The 21,713-nt window shown below is 42.5% G+C and overlaps 1 long non-coding RNA gene across 1 annotated transcript in view; it reads right to left on the reverse strand.

The window, feature by feature from the left end:
* Positions 1 to 1,044: 1,044 nt before the first annotated feature.
* The window catches only part of LOC118232467, a 31,623-nt gene continuing 10,954 nt past the window's right edge, over positions 1,045 to 21,713 (reverse strand). Inside the window, exon 4 of the long non-coding RNA XR_004766303.1 lies at positions 1,045 to 1,178. This is a non-coding gene — a long non-coding RNA (uncharacterized LOC118232467). The remainder of the gene's footprint in view (positions 1,179 to 21,713) is intronic.

A 21,713-nucleotide genomic window follows, 5' to 3' on the forward strand; every position in this document is an offset into this window, starting at 1 on the left:
AAGATCCAAAACGAACGTCGCCAAAGGCCCGTGCATTATGCACGCAATGGCTTGTTGGTTTCAGAACAGGATCAGTGTCATGATATTACACATTTCTCATTAAATACTCATTTGTTTTCCCTTTGTTAATCTCTTGATACAAATGATCACGCGCTGTCAAGACTTAAGACCCCCCTCTCGAGAGGTCTCCGAAGACTGAGAAAAATCATACCCTGTCACAACCTCTAATCCTACACGGCTTATGCGGGGATTAGGCTTGAAATACATAAAATAGCAAATGACATGATTACTCTGAAGGTAGTAAAAAAAAAAAAAAAAAAAACAATGCATGGAAACATTTTAAACAATATAGCAATTTGCCCGTCCATATAAACATGCCCGTCCATATAAACATATAAGCATTCTGCAATTTTTATTCACCTGATTTCAGATTTCACAGGTGCATTTTCTAGTTACCACATGCCGTATAACTACCGTGTCCATTTGAAAATTTGAATCATTATCACTTTGTTTTAGAGCAGTGTTTTATTTTTCACTGGACATCAAATGAAAAGGTGTGCAAGGTGTACGAAAAGGTAATTACTGCCTCCATATGGCCCATTTTACAGAGTCCTGCCATTTTATTTTTCTTACCTTGGATACTACACTAAAACACACACATGTCCTTTAAAATTAACTGTCCATTTTCTGACTGAATGATTATTGCTGCGAGACATAGTAAAACATGACAGCAAATATGAGAAAATGATTATGCTGTATTATTCATATATTTACAGGCCAACTGAAATCTGTTGAAAGAGAAACAAGAGCAGCATAGACATACAGTTCAATTCATATATAACACATATAAGACATGGGAGTCGGGCAAAGATAACAGGGACACTTCTCTAATGCATACAACTGGTTATGGACAACTAAAAAAACTCATGCAAATTAAAGGTGTGTCCAACTCAATTTCACTAATTTCATAACTAAAGACTAGCACACATACAGCAGTGTTTTAAATAAAAAGGTTTAAGAGGAATAAATTACCTGCGGGTGGATGGAGGTTTGGTATCATTATAGCCAGTCATAACTTTTATAAATACCTGTGCATCAAGGCCACAGCAAACAGGCAGTTTCGTCATGTCTGATAAACTTGTCGGGGATATGCAGTCCATATGTGCATTTTTAGACAACTTAAAAAAAAGATACAAAAAAGGGTGAGTTCTAGTGTTATTCAAGATGAGATTACTTTTCATTATTGCAGAGTTCATTAGTAGCACCCACTTTACACAGTCAAGGTTACAATCAACACGTTCCCACCATTGCAGGTAGGTCTTCTGCAACTGGAATTTCCAGCTAGGAGGGTTGGCCATTTTGCCAGAAAAAAAAAGATTGAAACACATTACCTCTACTCTCTTTCCTGAGCTTATATTCAGTAAAATTAATAATATAAAAATCAGAATACAATCAAATAGTTTGCAAACAAAGGGTCACAGAAAGGAGACTGGTGTCCAGAAAGCAGCTGATGACTGATGAACAAATGTAATGAGATCTCGATGGCTGCTGGTTTGATTCTTGGTTCATTTAAAGTAAGGTTCATGGTTACAAAACGAGAGCAGTCTATTTAAAATATAAGGTAAATAAATGTAATTGAACTAAGGACTACAGTGGAAGGATTCAAATTCTATAAATTGGAGTAAGTTACCATAGAAACATTTCCATTCTTCGAGGCTTAACTGTAGGTATATATATATATATATATATATACACACACACACATTTATAAATGTTCTGTATCTGCCAGACACTCTATTACAGCACAAATTATTTCACTCACGTTCTTCATCTTGTCTCTTCATTGACTAAACTGCTTTCCCACCACAGGGCCCTGCTGTTTTACAGTGAATTCATAAGACATTTAACCCATGTGAATATGAATGATAAACTTAGTTTAATCAGTTAAATGTATTTTAAAAAAAGCTTACATTCTCTCCCTTTCAATTCAAACTGTATTAAAGGGCATGATAGCAGAAATAGGGATTAAGTTACCAAAACAAAAACATTTAGAAATTCATTTATATGAGAATGCTTGGGGGCAAAACTGAAATAATATATTATCTACCTCCTCAGAAATCTCCACATAACCAGCTCAATGCAAATACACATTAGAGTACCATGAGTGGGGAAATTCATATAAAAGAGAACATTCAGTGATAAGCTCCTGTCAAATTAAAAAAAAAGTCTGAATGTCTTCCTCTATTAGACCCGTTCCAAGTAAGAGATAATGATAATGAGAAAAAGACAAAAATGTAACTATTTCCCTGAGATCCCACTTCTTTTGCCCCTTATGTTCCCAGTCAAGCTTCAGTGATACATTAAACACTCTCCTGCTGGCTGAGGACGAAGTCTTTGGGGCAAATTGATGCTCCACTAATTTTCCTCTGAAGGTTCCTTTAGGGCTTTGCAGTAGTTATTTCTACATTTAAAAAATAATGAGGACGGTTTTAAGTATGCATATGTTTTAACGTGGCAGAGTGTAAAAGTGATGTTTTCTGACAGTACAGTCAAGGTGTATAGTATATGGTCTTTTAAAGGTACAAAAAATTAGCACATTTTTTATTTTTGAAGTTAACTGTTTTTTTTTGTTTTTTATATAATTTCAAACATCTGTCCAGCTGCGTTGTACTTTGTGTCAAACACAGAACCTCGACCCATGTTCTCTCAGGACAGCTGCATAGCCAGATCAAGCACATAGCAATCAGCATGTTAAAATGCTGATAGAAAACCACCCTGATGGAGGAGATCACCACTCCTGTCTGTTGAACGTGAATGAACATGAGCTTGAAACAGAGGAGGCAAGTGCGTTTAAACTACTGATAGTCCTGAACTCATTTCTGACCGTTTCGCTTGTTTAACAAGTGTGTCAGTCCAAATAAGGATCACCCATAAGGAGCCATTCTCTCTACACTCCACAGCTCCTCTTATGGTGGCAGCATGGCCTATGTCCACTTCACCTTCATCTAAATTATAGCATAGTCAAATGAAACATGAAATAAAATAAAATATTGGAGATTTGCTTTAATTGTGTATTTTTATTTTTATTTATTTTTTTGTTATAATTTTCATGGGAATTATGCAGCAGTTAGAGAAGTAAATGCCACAACATTCAAAGCAATTAAGTTAAAAGGAATATGTTGTTAATGGACGATCGGTATTTAAAATGGCACCCTCGCTAATCACACAAACGTGATATGAAACAGGTTCAGGGAAATTAGTATTTTAGACGTTAGCTTTTAGCCTCCTCATTTCACTTGGTAATGCGGCTTCCATTGTCACAGTATCCATCACTGCAACGCCGATGTCAATCAGAGATGATTTGCATGCCAGGCACCGCCCGCAGAAATTTTCTGACTCGGGTTGTGAGCCCAAAACTATTGCTGCTAAGAGAATATTTTACTGTCGGGAATCGACCACAAAGCAAGAATTAACGACGCTTTGACACAACGCTCCGCGAGAGATTCATTTTCTCCCCGTCAAGCCGGCAAAGATGAGGGATTATCACAGCCGTGCGCCGCGCGAGCATCGGGGAAATGCCAGCCTTCTCGATCACACGTAACCGTTAGCAACAGAAGTGAGATTGATGACTGGTGAACAACACACTCCTAGATACTCTTCACCTATCCGAATTTCCCTCACAGATAAAGTAATGGAACCTGTCCATCAAAGCCCCCAGCGGGTACCTGGAGGCTGGAATACACCAGGACGCAGGGAAGAGGGAACACACGCTTACAGCTCTAAGGGCTAAGGTTTACAATCTTAAGGCATTAAAACAGACACGCCTGCTTTTCAATTTCAGAAGGAGAGGTCAGAAAGGGTTTTTGGGCACGGCTTGCATAATAGTTAGGTAACCTGACCCCACTGATATAGTTATCCATCTAAGGGGGCCATGCACAGGTTGAAAATATACCGGGCTGTGAATTCTACAAGGTGAAACCAAAATGTATTATGCCTTTTTTTTTTTTTTTTATCTGCAAATGTGGCGTTTTCGATTACAGATCTTAAATTGTGGAGTACACAGTGAATTCAAGGGAAGAAAAACATATATTTGTCTCAAACGTTATTGAGGGGACAGCATACTTATGAGAACACATGAATATATGATGATGATAACACACATGTCAATATGTATAGGCACATTATTGCAGGAAAACAAAGTAGGGGTGCTGGTTTTTATTCTTCCCCTCGAATCAGGGACTGGATTAGACCGGAGACTCACAGTGAGTGGTATCTCTGGCTAATTAGTTCCATTACTCATTCAATTAACTATCAGGTAGAAAATAAATCAGCATTACTACTGGATCTGAGGGTTAGATATGAGTATCCCTGGTGGAGAGAATCCAGCACTTGGTGAAGTCAGGCATTAAACACCTCAAGGTTTCTGTCTCTACAGCATGACCCGGCAAGCTGTACATTCCACAGTTTTTCTCTCCAAAAACTTCTTCCTGATGGTGAGATGTGTGACACAGGTTGCAGGGAAGCCAGTGCAATTCCCCTGTGCAGGCAGGGATTTGATCTCCTTCATGGTATTTTCTCAGCTGCGTTCTCTTCTCTGTGTTTCTACATGCGTAAATGAAGCAAAAAAATATGTAAAGGAAGGTTAACTGTGCCACTCTCCTTAAAAACAATACTTCCTGGTATAAGTGTGAAATGCACCTTTAATTTAAAACTTGTTCCCCTTGTTCTGCTGACACAGCTTCATCAAAACAATCTTCTGCAGTTCCCTTAGGTTTGAACACATTGTCTTATTATTTGGATAAGAGAAAATATTATCTGGTACAGATTTAATTGGCCTTTTTTTGTCATTTTTCCATTACTATCATACCATATGTGGTGCCCAGAATTGGGCAAAACAAATTCTAAATGTCATCAGAGGAAGGCATTTTATAACATCAATACAACCTTCTTTGATTTATACTTTGTTTTTGTTTTTTTTGCAGTACATACTGTACCAGCATAATGCCGGCCTTGGAATGAGAGAACCCAGCTTTCCACACTACAACAACATAGGTGGTGCTATGCAAAACGTACAACCTACCAACAAATCCAGCAAAAAAAGTAGCTTTCACATCATATATGTTGGTTAGGACAAGCCAGAGAAAACACAGAGTAGCAAACACACAGACTTACCAGCTACTACAGTATAAATACTTAAACCCAATTAAAATAACACCACTGAAAAAAAAAAATTTAAGCCTGTTGGTTAGCTTACTAGCTACAGATTAATTTAGCCTCTAAATGTATATTGTATTGCATTTGTTAGGAGAAAAAGCTTTCCATTGTGTACTCACAAATATGCATTTATACCAGTTAAACAAGAAAACCGTTTTCTTTAAAATTAATTGGAAGCTGGTAAAGTTAAAATGCAGGGAAGAACAAAGAAAAGAAAGGGAGAAGATGGATGACGGTACTTTTCAATACTGTAATAATTCACCGGGCTGGTAAATTGAAAGCTTCTCAGGTGCCCACCCCTAGAGAGAATACACCAGGGGGAGATCAAAGTTTCTGTTTCCTTATGAATAAAAGAGTATCACCCATCTGTGCAGGTTTAATAAGAGGGGCTGCTTTAAGGGGCGGGGGGAGGGGGGGGTAGACCCTGGGCCGTTCCCCCAGGGGACCAACCGGCCCGGCACTTCAGCTACAGAGGGACACATGATGGAATGGCATTTGAAAGGACATGAAAAGAATTTTCTGATTTAATAGGGCCGTGAGGCGGGGGGGAAAAAAAGAAGAAGAAAAAAAAAAAAAACCTCCCATATGTCTTTGGACAATGGAACCTGCAGTGTCTAATACACAGGGGAAAATTAAACGCAATGAAATATTCTTCACACCGAATGAACTGACATATGCACCATGCGTGTACTGTATGCACTCTCCGTATTCCTCTCTCTCGCCCTCTCGCTCTCTTACGCAAAAGTTTACATTTTCAATTTGCAGAGTTAATATCCCAAATGCCAAAACCATAAAATGGAGCCATAAAGTCCTGTTTTGAAACCAGATTGGAAATGCCATTGTTTTAATGAAAACATTTGTTGTGTTTATTGGTTTAGACGAAGAAATTAAACCATTGTCCATACAGTCTCTCTTCTTTTATTATTTCCGGACAGGCTTCTGATCTGACAACTGTTAACTGATCCCCACTAAAATGGCTATATTTCCATTTTTGTACAGGTATTTGTAAAACGAGTAACATAAGCCTAAAAAGAACCCAAAAACATTTCTTGTTCATAATAATAATAATAATAATTCCTTGAATTTTAAGTCATTCTTTCAGATATGAAAAGTACTGACTATGTTCTGTTGTTAGATGTGGATTTTCCGAGTGTTCTAATATAGAAGAAGTCATGTTTTATGCTTGCATGCATAACCAGTTTCAAAAGAATCAAGATTTTCTGAAGAACAGAATTAAAGTAAGTCTGTCCAGTATCATTAGTAGGAAAATCATTTGATTTGTCTTTTTTTTTTTTTTGATTTTGCACTGCAGAGCCCCAGATCTGAACAGAGCAGAATGGGATGATTTAGTGGGCATTTCAGCCGTGTGAAAATCACAGATTCAGTGCCTGCCACCGAGTGGATTAAAATGACCTTGTGCGCGCACATTTCCCCTCCTACCCGAGTGTTATTACGGTCACGCGATGGGCAGGGACGCCTCCGAGGTCTAACTTGTTAATAGAAAAATCAGCCGAACGAGATGCGTTCGGACCGAGGTCTGGCCACCGCGGTCCCTACGTGGGACTGGACAGATGGACCCGGTCCCCCGGAGGAACCGCAGTGGGCCCGCGTGGGAAGCCTTGCCTTTTCTCCAGGATATAATTAATCTTTCCGTCCGTTTGCGCGCTCGCCAGCACCCCCCCCCGAGGTCTCGCACGCCACCGCCATGACAACCTATTTCACGGCGGCGACTGGGACTGCCACCGTCGAGAAGAGGGGGGTAAAGGAAGAAAAAAACAGTCGATTAAAAACACCTATTTGAACTCTGACCTTTTCCAGAAAGTACAATTCCCTGTGACATCATTTCCACATTTACATAATTGGAGCTGAGGGGTTTTTTCCCTCCGGCAACAACACACACACACATTTTTGTGTGTGAAAACACAGGAGAAATGATAAACTGGCTGAGGGAAATTGGTTTGCTCCACAAACCACTCCCTGTAAGTGAATATGCCAGACATATAATAAACCTACAGGAGAGAGGCACCATTACCTGTGGCACATTTTCTTGAATTCATTACAGTGCATTACATCTGTTTAGCTGTCTGGATGCTTTCGCCTAAGGGCAGTTTACAGAGCTCATCATATTAAATGTCTGTAGGCTCTCATAACTGTTACAGTGGTGAGTTTATCAGGGATTCATAAAATGCTCTTTGATTAAAAGGTATCCTACCAGAAGAACCAGGAAAAGCTGCAATCATCAGTGTCAGGGTCCTGAAGTATTCTGATGCCACAGTACACACATTTCCCTGTCATAACCTGGAAAAACTGCAATAACCTTACCAGATATAATTGTGATTCAAGCAGAACTGTTAACAGTAATGCCTTCCAGAAACAGGACTTAAGTAATTTAAAAATGAATCGCCATTTAAAAAAAAAAATGGAAACTTGTCCCCTGAAAAAGTGTAAAATCTGTCATTTTCAATCCAACATTTGTTTCACAACAATCGACAGCAAGGACAAGTCTGGCTAATGTCTTGTGGGGGGAGGGGGGGGGGGGGGGAGAGACAGAGAGCGAGAGAGAGAGTTTAAATGGGTTATGCTTTCTGTCAGATCAGTATAAATATTCAGAGCGTAGCTTGATGCCTCCCTCTGTCCAGAGCGAATAAGACTGAGGGTATCAGGAGAGGCATCACAGGGGACGTATATCATTTCATAGTGTGATTTCCATCCCTCCAAAACAAATCTGGCATAACAACTCATGCATAACAGCATATCATTTTGCTCCCAAATCAACAGCGCGCTGGCCTGCTTCAGAAGTGACTCCTCGTCCTGTCACAACATTGTATTCGGCTGCGAGGCTGAGGAAGCCTGGGGATGGGGGGTGGGGGTGGGGGGGGGGGCACAGGTGGGCGGGAATCTGCCCATCAAGCCCAGCAGACGGCAGCACAAGTGACACTCCACTCAGAGTTCCTAACCCTCTGGTCTGAACCAATAGCGCGCCACTGGGTGTGGCCTAAGTACAGGTACCGCCCTCTGCCCCCGCAGGGCAGAGACATTCAGACCCAGGGCCCCTTAACACTGGGGACAAACCAGCACCCTCAGCTGTACCGAACGGAACGGAGTGAGATCATGGGGGAAGGCCAGGCCTCATGAATGCTAACTGGGTCTGGCTCTTTTTCCATGTGCCAACTCAACTGGGCCAAGCCCACTGTGTTCATGTTAGTCTTGTCCCTTATCTGCAGATGGCCTCTGGAAAGAAAAGTTCCAGCTTTTGAGGTTGGATTCCTGAAATGTGATGGCTCTAGCAACTTTTCACCATGTTACAGGTCAATGATTGAGTCGCCATGAGATAATTAATCAAGAGAAGTAACCGGCCATTTAATTAATAGTAAAGCACATTCCCTCATTTCTGGTAAACTTAATTCACATCAGAGCTTTGGTCAAGCTCATATTAACATCAGGTTATGAGCTAGACAAGCGAGGCAATGTGCATGGTCAACACTACGTGCTACGTTGTTTTAATTATCACAAATTTCCACCGAATGAAGTTTCTAGACATTTTTAAACGACTTAACCATACCGCAACAGCTCCACATAAAATGAATGCATCCCTTCTTATCATAAAGAATAATTTATGATAATAATTTCAGCTTTCAGCTCTGCAGAGAGACGGTGTGAAGGAGGCAGGGCGGAGATACCGGCGCCCTGCGAGGAAGACGCGGTAAGTGGAATGGAGACAGCGGTGTTCCGCGGAGAAGCTGAGGGAGGTGTGCTGCTGCTCATTAAGAGATATGTCCAGTTTCCATCGTGTTAAAGAGCCATTACAACTTTCATCAGGAGCAGATTGTGTCTAATGGGCCCGGGGAACAGAAAGCAAGCCGGGAGATTGGAGACAGGCCAGGCTGCAACTGGACTGATTACACAAGTGCATGGATCCGCTTATTACATTTGATACTTGCTAACCAGTAGATTATAAATTGGCAAGTTATCAACGACGCCCACCCACCACTCCACATCAACACCATCCTTACTTGTACTTTCATTCACGTCGAGAGAAAATATCTGCAATAAATTACGTCTGAGTGTATTCTGCTTTACAATCTACCAATCTAACAAGCCATTTTACTAAAATTACATTCCACAGCTAAAGTGGATTATGATATGCCTGGTCAGGATTCTAAGTTATCGATCCCAAAAATTGTAATACATTGTATATTCAGAATTGTCAAGTTAATGATTAATAAATACAGGAGAAGATGAAGAAGTAGCAGAAAAGGAGTTCATCAGCATTCTTTCAGCAGTTGAGGCTACGCTACTGTAATTTAAATTTATTTTGGCTCAAGAGCTATACCCAAGCACTGAAACCTCTTAACCCAAACCCTGCTACTACCAGCATTCCCAGAAAGTTAAGAGCAGAGAAATACAGAAGCACTGAATTATATTCCAAAAGCTATGCTTATAGATGTCGTCCTGCTATTTGGCAGGGAAAGGGGGTGCGGGGTAGTAAATGTCTTTGAAGGTTAATGCTCTCACTCAAACACAATTATTCCATCAATTAGGATCGGCGGCAGAGCAGAACTTAAACAGCCCCGCGGGACGAGCGCGGGATTCTGCTGACGGCCCGACGACATGCGACGGGAAGGCGGTGGGGGGGGCAGGGGGGGCAGTCAACCTTTGTGGACTCTCCCGTCACTCCCACAGCAATGGAGCGCGGCCAGAGATGGCAGGAGGGTTAATGCCTGAGGAAAGTTTAAACCTCATCCGGGGGGGCAAGGGGGGGGGGAGGGGGGAGGGGGTGGGGGTGGGCTGGTGGACGGACGACGACAACGTGCGATCAAAGACAGAGTCACCACACTGATGAGCAGGCCCTTCTTATCTCAGCTCAGCAATGTTTCCATCGATCGCCCCGCGATTGTGCGTCCGTCAGCCTCCTGCACCACCCCGCCCCCTCCCCCCCCGCCACCACCCCCAATACCGCCACCCCCAGGCCCATTGATCCAGCTCACACTGGCTTCAGTCCCCTGATCACACAACCTGATGCCTTTTGTGTGCCCCAAATTAATTACATAAACAAGCCCAGCATGGAGAAAGGGGAAGTCCAGGATGACGGGTGGAGGTGGGGGGGTCACACACTGAGATGGGAGGGGGGGGGGGCTGTGGGAGAGGGCAGTAGAGTGGGCGGGGTCACTGGCTGTGGGCGGGGGCAGTAGAAAGCAGGGGGTCACTGACTGTGAGAGAGGGTATTATAGTGGGGGGGGTTCACTGGCTGTGGGAGAGGGCAGTAGAGTGGGGGTGGGGGTCACTGGCTGTGGGAAAGGGTAGTAGAGTGGGGGGTGGGGGTCACTGGCTGTGGGAGAGGGCAGTAGAGTGGGGGGGGGGGTCACTGGCTGTGGGAGAGGGCAGTAGAGTGGGGGGGGGGGGGGTCCCTGGCTATGGGAGAGGGTAGCAGAGTGGGGGGGGTCCCTGGCTGTGGGAGAGGGCAGTACAGTGATGGGGATAGCGTTTGTGAGGATGGCGGATTGGTTACATGCTGTGACAGACCTCTGGAGGGGGGCGGGGGGGGGGGGGGGGGAGAGGGGGTGAGGAGGATGCTCTGGAGGTATAAGATGCGTGAGACCTGCAGGATTAATGAGTGACCTCCACTGGTGCGACATCTTCATTTGCAGTCTAGCCTGAAGGGCAGCTTATTGGGGCCAGCATTCCCCGGTGGCGTCACATGACTCACTGGCATTGATGGGATGTAAATCCCAGAGCCCCGGTGATGTCAGGTGCGCAGGCGAACGCCGCAGGGCCCCGTCCCCTGACACGGATGGCGAACCGGGAGCCCTCGTGTGTACGCTCGCAAACTCGGGAGGTAATTGCGTCCATGACGGCGCATAATTTGGCTGTCATTACGGCAGATCCGTGCGAAAATCACTGGGGCCTCGGTGCGGGCGCGGGCCTCCTCAAAAACACCGGCAAATTAAGCAGTTTCGGCCTTAAATCTGCAGGACTGATGAATGACGCTGAAATATGCTGTATTCATTTCATATCTGAAGATCGGATCTTACCCTAGCCGTTGGCAAGCAGTAGAACGAAACATTTTTATAATGGTGGCTTTTTTAAAATGGCACAAGCATAACTGCCAAAACAGGTAACCAGGAGTACACCTTTTAGTTAATCTATTGCATTGTATTAAAATTCCATACTCAACAGGTTTAGCAAATATTGTGTTATACGGCCAATGAATGGTTCCATTCTGTCTGAAATCATTACATGCCCAACTTCAAACAGCACCACAGGTATAAAGAAAGGAAAGGCCCTTCATTTTCAGCAAGGCTATTATTGAGCATATTCTCCTGGGAAATCCAAAAATAAACAAACAAGTCTTCCGGCCTTATCTGTTAAATTATCACCATGATCATCATAAAAAAGATGAGGCTAAAACATGCCTCAGTGGGTGGTAATAATTTATTAATCTTTGGACTTAATACTTTACTCAAAACTCAAACTTTCTAACAAGCAGAAACATTTCAATCGCACACTGAGTGGCTTGGAGAGTGTATCAATCAGCAGAAAATGGCATCTTTCTTATAGCAAGAGATGGTGAAAGCCAGATTTGGTCCTAACACCTGAACCACGCCTGGTTTGCTTATATTCCACCTCAGGCACCAGCGACAGCTCCAGAATGGTAAGAGAAACGTTCTGTTTTCCCCACAGATTATTATTCGCTGCGTACTACAATGTTCCTCTTTCCTTGAATTTGGTAAATCAAGGCATCACCTCAGTCCTTGTTTGCTTGCACACGATCGCACATGAAAGTGCTGTTAACACAGTACACATTTATTACCAATTCAGCTTTTCATCTGTTTAGGATTGTGTGTTTTTTCTTTGTCTACTTGGTCCTTCCTTTGTCTCAATCGTTCTTAAGATAAAAAGAGCTTTAAAAGATTATCTCCATGGCTTGCATGCCATTATCATTAATCAGTGTGTATTGACTGCTTTGTCCTTTAGCATTTCAAGTTCAGAGGAGGGCTTCATTAATCCACCAATTCTGAGAAGTCACACACACTCACGTACACACACACACACACACACACACACACACACGCACACGCACACGCACACGCACACGCACACACAAACACACACGGGCTGTCGGACACATACTCAGACTAAAAAAAGGCAGGTTTCGGAATATATACACAAATTAAACTGCATTTCATAAACAAATGTCTGACATCAGAGAGGAGATACGATAAGAGCTTTCCCAGTGATTCTAGAATAGCTACTTGAAAGGCACTTTATCAAGGGAAATCTGCAAACTGCACACTGTAGTTTTTTCAAAGTGAAAAATGGAGGAACACTGTATTTAGACCAGGCGAAGGATTTAGGGATATTATCTACTCCATTTTGTCTATTATTGTGTACTCCGTTTTGTCTGGCAGTTTCATAGACCTTTGATTTGGTGCACTGAGACAGATTTTACACCACAACTGGCTAAGAGTGGCACCAAAATATTAAACATAGTTGCGGATCCATTAGAAAGAATGACATGCATATGCAAATCTCTCCTCTGTATTCCTCTTCCTGACATAATAACAGTGACATGTGCTCTGATTGCTTATGGGAGTGGTTTTTGGCTCTGAATAGTGTTTTCAGACCCATATCAAACTGATAATTGCTGTGTAATTACACCTCCATTGTGGTCTGTTGCTACCATTGTGGTGTAGCACAAACAGTACTAACATCAAAGCCATCACAGGCTACAGATCATAAGTGGTATTAATATTCAGATATCCTCATCGGAAAAAAGTGTTTATTTATGAGACACGCAAGTGTTCATCTACACTGATCAAAGAAGAGCATTTATCATTTAGCATTTTGTGTGCACGCTTGTTGGGGGGGAGATCAAAATTTCAAACTGTGAGAGTGTGTGTGTATGTGTGTGTGTGTGTGTGTGCGCGTGCGTGCGTGTGTGTCCACCCTTAGTCTTCTCACAAATATGCAGAAGTGCATCCATTAATCCGTTTCCCCATCAGCTTGTAAACACTTCTGCTTGTACCATATTTCAGGAACTACTTTAATGTCATCTTGCCGCAGTGCTAGACATGGACTGGCACTCACTGATACACTGTATCAGCACATCTTAGTTCCCGCAGCTAGAGTTCATCTAGGAGAGCTCCCAAGAAGTTCCATCACTCCTAAGTTATAAAAATGAGTCTTAACAATTCAGACTGCGTAGATTGTAGGTTGCGGTTACTTCTTGTTGAATTATGTAATCTTTCTTCCATTATTAAAGTTTTCACAAAGTACATACACTGAATAACACCATTATTAGAACAACATAGTATTTTGTATAAATAATTCACAAGCACGTGTGTGGAAATTTCAGGAAAGAATATCATTTACTTATAAATGATGACATGCTTCAAGGAGACTTAAGGAAAATGTACCACAGTAGCAGGGCAGGGAGATGGTACTGTTTAACAGTATTTCAAAGACAAAGAGAAGCATATCTAAGATACACAAAAAAAGTGTGCGTAAAAAGAAAGACAGCTTGTCATAAAAACAGCTTGAAAAAACAGCAGGTCGCACATGGAGTACATTGGATGCTTGCCGCGTTCTGATGCACTGTCTGGTATAAGGAGGACAGATGTACAGGTGCTTGCAATGCCATTTGAACAACCATGGGAAGTACAACCATGTGACTTAGAGGGGTCACATGACCCTGAGAAACCTTAACAAGAGCTCTTCCCTAACCTTAGCCTCTCCGACCGCCCAAACAGTGCAGTCGTATGACAGGGCCCACGCCTGGAATTAGGCTCCGTCTCTCTCCGCTCGATCAATAGCCCAAAGCAAAGAAAGGCTTAAGCATATTAACTCTGCGCTGACGGAGTCCACCTGTCAACCGCGGTCGGAGTCGGACACATTGCACACGGACGCGAGGGCCGGCGGTGCCTCTCAGGCATGACCACAGCTGCGTGCCGAGGGCCCCGAGCAGCGGCATGCATAAATGCATGCGTGCGAGCAGCTGCACAGTGAACTTCAACAGTTCCGCGCATGCAGTCATTTTGATATCGCTGAACGGACACCCTCAACCAGAATGATTTAACTAGTTTGCAAATAACGCATTATCCATCCAGCTGGGTACTAAAACACTTCAGGTAAATTAATAAAACACTTCAGGTAAATTCATTTGCCAAAGGCTACAACAGCTGGGACTCACCTGGGAATCAAACATGCAATGTCTGTGTTAGACAAAATGGGCCCCCTGCCCATCCATGTTGCCACCAAAAGAATAAAAAATGCAGCTAGTTCATGGACTTCAACCACTCTTAAGAGTTATCAGTTATCATCTTCTACTTATTATTATTCTTACTGCTACTATAATTACAACATTATTGCAATATATGACGGCTGAAGTTTATGAGGGAGACCGTCACAATGAGCTTTTAATCAGTCAAGCAGCTCATCACATTTTCTCCCACCACACCACCCAAACCACACAGATCAGTAAATCCATCTAGTACACACATTAGCCTATAACAATCACTGACTCGGCAAGAGAGGCGGGAGCGGCCCAACAGCCTCCAAAAACGCAAAAATCTGCCACAGCTCGACGTTCAGGCGTGCATAGATGTGCAGGCGAGGAAGAAGAACGCCCGAAAACTGCTCCAGTTTCGGTCTGGATTAATCATGTATGTGTAATCAGCTGCCGCATTACCAAAGTCATTAGTTCTGAGGAAGAGAGAAGTGGAAGACCGCGCTGCTCTTTGAAGATATTTAAGGATATAATTAATCAGGAAAAGTAACAAACTGGATGTAAACAAGCTTCCAGAGGAATTACCCAGCCTCACACCCAGCCTTCGTCCTATAGGAAGGGAAGTCTGTCTGATGTTTTACTTTGTTATTATACATATTTAATAGTAACATGCCATTTTGGAATCGGAAGCTGAAAGATAGTTTGACTATGATTAGGTTCTCACTGATTGAAAATCATAAATTGTGCTCTAGCTACTGCTTATGCTACCTGTGCAACGTGCTCCGATGCCAGTCACTAGTTTACATGCAACACGCCACACGGTACTACAGGAGTACTAGTGCTCAACATAAGAGAGGCACATAGCTTACTGATGACAGCTAGCCACCTGTAGGAACCCTGGACAAAAGAAACCCTGCCGCAGTTGGCTAATGGCATAGTCTCTCCCTCTCTCCCTCAGCCCCTCTCTCTCTCTCTCAATGGACATTCAGTTCATTCATCAAATTAATGTATATATTCTCAAGCTTTGTTTTATTTCCATCTTCTGACCTGTCCAATTGCTATTCCACATGCTGCACTGAGACCCAAAGTCCTCGCTTGTCAACAATATGACCAGAGGCACCAAATCCCCATCACCTTAATTGAGGCAGACAGATACAGCTAATTATGCAGAGATAATCTTCTTCATCTGACTAATTATATTTCCCATTAGCTGCTGATAATGCTCATTAAATTTGCTTTCTGCAGAAGACATTATAAATGATGCGACCAAGACAGACTCATCCAGTTTTTGTGTTGCATTTTGGGACATGGTAATGCTCCCAAATGGAGGGGCCATCACCAGTGGAAATGTCTGTAGATCTGTACCACGACAACTTTCGAAATGAGAGTGAGGACATCAGGAGAACAGCCTGAGAAAGCAAAAAAAAAAAAAAAAAAAAAACTACCAATGGAGTTTCCTGAGGCAGCTGTAAAGTATAATAATTATAAATGAGAACGTGATTATTGTATATCAAAAACATTAAAAAAAGATTCACACTACAATCAGTACAATTATAATGTGTAAAGAATACATTCTATTTGAGTGAATGAAATCCAGTGAAAATATGTCCTTGAAATAACTGCACATAAGTACATGAAGATGTGAGGGCATGTGTGTGTGGACGTGTGTGGACGCATGTGCATTTTTGTGTGCACGTGATTGTACTGTGCAACATCGCCCAGCACATGCACGATAAGGCAAATCAACAGTAGCAACATGTTGTGCGATGACTACCAACAAATGGCATCAGATCACGAGAAAAAGTTTCCCTCGTCCTTGCCTTTGAAAACCAATTAATGGCGCATTTGAGGAAACACGGCCAACACTGGTGGCAAGAGACGGCAACAGAATGGGGGTGTGAAACTGATTGGCAAGCCATTTTATGGTCCGTAATCAATTCTGTCAGAACAAGAGGCTAATTCGTTCCCCCTGTGTCCACCATTTAACGGGAAGTGGAAGGACTTCGGGCTCCCAGCCATGTGCTGGAGAGGTGGTATAATGACATCGGAATGACCCAACTCTCAAGCTATTAATAGTATATTACCCGACAGATCAGAGGTACCCTCAAAGGGTGTGTGTGGGGGGGGGGGGCAGGTTAATCCAGACTGCTGACCAAGAGTGCAGCAAAGCGGGGCACTTTTCCAATGGTTCAGGAGAAACTCCAGTCACAAGCACCTGCTCATTAGCGATACACATGGAGAAATTAATTAAACTGGAAAGCATCTGCGCCTTGTGAAAACCGTGTCAGACCGCTTCATAAAGCCACTGTCGGACATTTAAAAGAACAGCAACGGCAACAACAGTGGCAACATCAACGGAGAAACAATGGCTGAAACCATGGCAACAGATATTAATGGATAGAATTGCAATCACCACAGGCATGATTTGCATTTTATGTCTAGATGCACAACAACCTGTATCAAAAAAATGCCTTGTAGCAAAAGGGTAAAAAAAGTCTGTGTTTCCATGTAAAAATTTGATTATTGACACAGTTAAAACTACTACCATGCCAGCACAAGAGCTTGATGAAATTCAACATTGTGATATTTATATTTTCAGCTCCAGGCATTCCAATTGTCCCCTGCATAAACTGAACTCAGGCCCAAGTTGTCAGTTGAGCAAATCAAAAGTCCTCATAAAAATGTTTTAAAAGCTAAATTTAAATTTTGCACGGCAACTCAAAAAAGGAAGAAAAAAAGAAACAAGCCAGAAGCAACAATTCAATTTAACTGTGAATAAATTAACTTTCATTGCCGATTATTTGGATCATCTGGCACCTCACAGCACCAGACACATTTCGTGCACCAGGCCTGCAACCTCTCTGCTTAAAGGAACAGACCCACAAGTGCCATTACATTTTTCCATTACTGCTTCTAAAGCAGTGACTTTATGTCCCCCTATTGTAAAAATAATTTAATTCTACACACAAATAGTACATAAATGTCCAACCAAGACAATGAGAGAGATAACTCCACCTGCATTCATGCCTCAGTGATTAGATTTTTTTTTTCCCTTGGTGTAATTTCCAGCAGTACAAAAAAGATTCTGGGATAGGAGATGCTCCCATTTCATTTTGTCTGGGTACCAGGTGGCAAAATTATATCACTGGCAGTAAAACTGACAAACTTTTCATCTTAGCTCAATGGATGAACGGTTTATCACTACAAATGCGCAGTGCACCAATCACAAGCAGTCCTGTCATTCTCACTATGTAAATGATAGCTTTTCAATTGTACCAGTGCTGCACAATGCAACCCAGGTAGCAGAATCATAATGAAATCCAGGTACGCCTAAATATCTGCAAAAAAATTAAACGAATATGAAAACCAGGTTGCCAGCAATCCAAGTCACAGGCTACTTGTAGAGATTCTTTGGCATTTCAAATATAAGGTTTCAAACTGCATTTAACACTATTATACTGATGAAAACGGTAGGCTACACCACAGTGTTTCACTTTAATCTTTTCTTTATAGAAACATTTTCAGCATAAACCCTGAAGATGTAACCTGTAAAATTCAGTTACAGATTTTCTGACAAATCTATTGATAAAACACAAAAAGCATGCAGCAAGCAAGACTATCATCTACTAATCCATTACCCCGAAATTCGGCTTTTCACTGCCATGTACCTCATTGTCTCTAGGTTACGACTCACATGGTAACACTTTAAGCGCTATTGTCATTTTAATGTGCTCGTTGCTTCATAAATATCATTTTTACATCCTATTGTTTAGTGGATGTCATGTTCTAATAGCGGAAGAGTGGAAAGAACTCCCTTTCTCTCCACTTCTATGCCCCATCTTTGGTCTTTACAGACGGGGAATTTCTAACGAGGTCGTTAGCGGAGTTCGTACCGCGTGCCGTTTGTTATCAGGTAACCGGCAGGCTGTGGCGTTAATAAAGCCGTCATCCGTGCGCTAATTCACCCCCTGATTATTTCTGCTCTCCGGTGACTCTCGTTAGCATATCCCACCATTTTTGTGTGACACACAATAAACGATAAAGGAAGCCGCGGCGCTATCTCTCCCCGAGATGAGATGAGGCCCTTTAATCACTCCTTTGTAAATGGCGCGGTACGAGGCCCATCCGGGAGGAACGGGTGGGACGGGAGCCGGAGCGAGGCTCGCGGCTAATGAAGTCCGTGTTCATTCCGTCTCGGAGACAGCGGCTGTGTTTATTCAGACCCGCACTTGAACACGCCTGCGGCCCCCCCCCCGGTCCTGACCACCTGAGATGGAGCGCCCGTTTTTGACCCTCCCCCCTCCCCCGTTTTCTTCCAGGTGTCGCCAGGGCTGCCACCTTTATAATTGCGTGGCAGTTAGCATAAGATGATGTGCGTGCGATTCGTGCGTCTGCTGGAAACCGGAATCGCTCGGCATTTGCATAAGGAGGCAGGAGGTTAATAACGTGGGGGCCCCCACTCTGACGTTGATGCGGTCCCAGCCTCTTCAGCAGGAGAGGCTGAAAGCGCCAATCCCTGATGCTCCTCCCAGAGACATAAAAAAAGGATAAGTCATGCTGTTGTGATGTCACACTTTAGAGGCTCGAAGACCCCAAAGCTTTGCCCATCTGTTAATGTTGACAGCCATGTCTTAAAACTGCCTTAGGTGTGGTTATGTTGTGTGTGCGCGAGTGAGGGAGTGTGTGTGTGTGTGTATGTGTGTGTGAGAGAGAGAGTGTGCGTGTCTCTGCGTGTTAGTATGACTGTGCACACATGGGAGCAAGTAATTAACGATAAAAATGCTAAGCAAGCACAAAAAAAAAAAAAAGAAATCAGGACTCCTGGCTTCACAGCTATGGATTTTGAAAAGATGAAGTTAGCTACCACGGCCTGGCAAAGGCATATCCGTCCCAGCTACTTCAGAGGCACAGTTAGAGTAATATTTCCACCATGAGATTTAAGTCTTTCAAAAACGGCTTCAAACAGTGCCGCGGGGATGGGGATTTATAATAACAGTGTGGCACGGTGGCATTTCCCCATTTAAAAACGATAGAAATGTGTATTGCGTCGGGCACATTGCCGCACGGTGATTAGGGAAACTGGAGTTATACTTTAACTGGAAGGTTGCAGGTTTGAGTCCCAGGTGAGGCATTGCTTATGAAATCTGAGCGAGGCACTTCGATAAAAATCCAGCTATTCGCTAACCTGAAAAGGCTATGTAAACCGTCAGGGATGAGGGGATATGCGGTGTGGATTTATACGTTGTAACATAATACCTCAATATTTTACCTGTTTAGAAACTCAACCCATTGTTCCAAAATGCACTGGTAGGTCCGGGGCAATAAATCTCTCGGGTTCTACTGAAAGGTGCATTGTGTACATCCCTACTATATTAATTTCAGACCATAGTTTATTCAACACACCGAAGACCAAGGGCATGCCTCTTTTTTCATTTTTTAATCTTCAGAGATTTATACACCATTGCAGCATTATGGGAAAATTGGCTACAAGAACGTACGGCATGAAAGTTCCTGTTTCATTGGTTGCCTCGTACACTAGACCCGAGAAGGGTGAGGCATATAGTGCCTTTCATACTTTTACCCAAGTAATGAACGTACAGTGCAGTCAGTAAGTATTTAGACAGTGACAGAATTGTTATTTTGGTTCTCTACACCAGCACGTTGCATTTGAAATGAAATGATGAACACAAGGTTAAAGTGCAATCTGTCAGCTTTCAGTCGCACATTAAGGACTATGTATAAAAATGGCTGCAATTCCTAAATGCACCACTTGATATGGACGCAAATACCCTTAAATTAAGCTGTACAGTCTGTACATTAACTTCATATTCATCGTTTAATTTCAAATCCAATGTATTGGAGTACTGAGCCAAAACAACAACTATGTCACTGTCCAAATACTTACAGACTGCACTGTATATGAACTGCACAATATTCCATGCGTATAAAGAAAAAAAAAAAAAAGTGATTCTATTTCCGGTGTCCTATTGATTTGTTCGGTTTAATTAAGTTAAACATCTTTGATCAATAATGACCTTGAAAACTGTTCTATTGACAAAGGATTAATTAATTCTGGTTAAAGTTGGAAATAATGGTTCTAAATCCATTGCTAATCCATTACACTGGTATTCATGGATTATCCTACGCATGCAATTTGGTCATTTTTTTAACATCGTGGGTCTTCTCAGGATTGGAAAATTTGATCAATTAAACTTCATTAGAAAACAATCCACAGTGTGCCCATATAATTAAAGGTCTTCTGGTGGAGAACAAAGGAATACTGCCAACACAACCAGGAGCCACAAATGAGAAATTAAAAAATGTGCCGGCCTTGTCTGTATTTTTCTGAAGTTGGTGCGCCTATGAGATTGAATTAAGACACATACCCAAGTCTTTCAAAATTAACTAGATTAACTTTTGACATGTGTGAGGTACATTTATAAATTTAAACACGCTGTGCAGCTCAAGGTAACTTGAGTTTTTCATTTTAAACCTCCTTCAAAGTTACAGACACAAGGTGATAATAAAGAATCGATGCCAAGTCTGATTCCAGTACTCTTACATGATTATTTTAATTTTTGCAACCTAGAAATACAAATGCTGTAAGGCAGTAATCTTCAGTCCTGGTCCTGGAGAGCTGCAGGATCTACTGGTTTTTGTTACTTGGCACTTAATTGATCAATTACAGCAGTCGATTATGCAGTTAACTTACCTCACCTGGTTTCTTGGGCCTGAATTGGGCGCTGATATTAAGACATAAACAAGAGCCAGCAGACACTGTGGCACTCCAGGACCACTTTTTTTAATGATTTATTTGTGTTTCTGTAGGGGTGGTTTAGAGATTGCTGCAGCACATCTCTTGCCTAGACCCTCAGAAGAATGCAAATGGCGTTCACTGTTCCGGCAGCGAGCCAGCAGGATGTAATAAACAAACAGTGCTATCACCACAGATGCTCCTCAGCCCCCATACACAATCCTCCACCCAGAAGGCTGCTCTCAAGGCTCTCAAGACCAAATCAAGACTCTTGACCAAATTGCTTTTTGTAGACTACACTATGCCCATGCATAGGCATGTTTGGCAAAGGGCCAACTGCATGAGAAACAAGTGCCAGTCACAGATGACGAGGTAGGGTGGAGGCCTAATTGAGAATACATACCTCTGAATACCTTTCAAAAGTGAACACACATGTGGTGTGATAAATTTACACGGCAACACAAATCATTTTTTTAAAAATTACTTAACTGTTCTGTTGTGATTGGGCCTGGTCATTGG

The sequence above is a fragment of the Anguilla anguilla genome, chromosome 7 (genome assembly GCF_013347855.1).
Source record: "Anguilla anguilla isolate fAngAng1 chromosome 7, fAngAng1.pri, whole genome shotgun sequence".
Lineage (NCBI taxonomy): Eukaryota > Metazoa > Chordata > Actinopteri > Anguilliformes > Anguillidae > Anguilla > Anguilla anguilla.